This window comes from Limulus polyphemus, unplaced genomic scaffold, assembly GCF_000517525.1.
Source record: "Limulus polyphemus unplaced genomic scaffold, Limulus_polyphemus-2.1.2 Scaffold3704, whole genome shotgun sequence".
Taxonomy (NCBI): Eukaryota; Metazoa; Arthropoda; class Merostomata; order Xiphosura; family Limulidae; genus Limulus; species Limulus polyphemus.
The window spans coordinates 20,143-22,145 of record NW_013669314.1 but is presented as its reverse complement, the minus strand read 5'-3'; positions in this window follow the sequence as shown (position 1 = coordinate 22,145).

The following is a 2,003-nucleotide window of genomic DNA, read 5'->3' as shown; positions in this document are numbered from 1 at the left end:
CCTTATTATATCACTGACTTATGTAGTGTAACGTTTTCTCAGATGATATTTGTACGCATGTCTTCCTATGACATGGACCAAACGAACCCTCATTTAAATTTTCTTTTAACATAAGCTTCGAAACAATACGCCTTTCATTCAAACGCTTAAGTCTCGGGCAAGAGAACTTTTTATATAAAATAAACTAGTTGGAGTACCCGTCCCCTGAACAGAAGTTATGTAAATTCATGATTAACGAAAGGTTATCTTAAGACATGAAAAGTTCCTTCCCTTATAAGTAATCGTAAAAAACGCCCATAAAAACCGAAAAATGCAAAACTGAAAATTTTTATGTATCTCTCCACGGACTCCATAAACCTGCACACCAAATTTGGTGAAGACCCTTCTATACCCTGCGAAGTAGTTACATAAACATACAACAGACAGTACTATTATATTTATATAGATGCATACAACAGACAGTACTATTATATTTATATAAATACATACAACAGACAGTACTATTATATTTATATAGATACATGCAACAGACAGTACTATTATATTTATATAGATACATACAACAGACAGTACTATTATATTTATATAGATGCATACAACAGACAGTACTATTATATTTATATAAATACATACAACAGACAGTACTATTATATTTATATAGATACATACAACAGACAGTACTGTTATATTTATGTAGATACATACAACAGACAGTACTGTTATATTTATATGGATAACATACAACAGACAGTACTATTATGTTTATATAGATAACATACAACAGACAGTACTATTATATTTATATAGATAACATACAACAGACAGTACTATTATATTTATATAGATAACATACAACAGACAGTACTATTATATTTATATAGATAACATACAACAGACAGTACTATTATATTTATATAGATAACATACATCAGTCAGTACTATTATATTTATATAGATAACATACAACAGACAGTACCATTTCTTTTTAGTAAATCTATATACAAGGACTTTAGACATTCTATAGCTATTTCGTTTTAACAAATTATGTTTCCACTATAATAGAAACATTATCTATACTTTATATTATTCATGTGTATTGACTGTTTCCAGAACGTAATTTCTGCCGGATCTCTCCAGATCTGAGATCCGTAACTGGTTTTGGATGTTATTGTTTAAAGGCCGAACCACTATAATTAATTTTCAGTTTGTTTGTTTCAGAGAAAAAGCTATACAATAGACCATTTTGTGCTCAGCCTATCAAAGGGAATTGAACTCCGAATTTTAGTGCTGTAAGTCCTTAAACTTATCGCTGGCCCTACTGAGGATATTAATTTTAAGATTGTTTCGATAGCATTACCAACTGATATTTGACTGACGTAGTCAACTATACGACTCTACTCCAGACCCATCCCAAATAATGATAATTTTTATCTTCCAAAACTCAAAATCTCTATCCATGAACAGGGATCTGGTACCACTTTGTCTAGAAATGAAGAACTCACTGTTTCAGAATTTAGTGTAAAGCATAACCGTCCCTAATTTTGTACTGATAGACTAGAGGAAAGATAGCTAGGCAACAGCACCCACCGCCATTTCCTGAGCTACTCCTGTTTTCGCGGGAACGGGAGTTGAAACAAAACTCCATATTCGTACAAGCACATTGAACTTTATATTGTTATACAACCGGACATTGAACTTTATGTTGTTATACAACCGGACAATAAACTTTATATTGTTATACAACAGAACATTGAACTTTATATTGTTATACCACCGGACATTGAACATTATATTGTTATACAACCGGACATTGAACTTTATATTGTTATACAACAGGACATTGAACTTTATATTGTTATACAACAGAACATTGAACTTTGTATTGTTATACAACCGGACATTGAACTTTGTATTGTTATACAACAGAACATTGAACTTTATATTGTTATACAACAGAACATTGAACTTTATATTGTTATACAACAGAACATTGAACTTTGTAT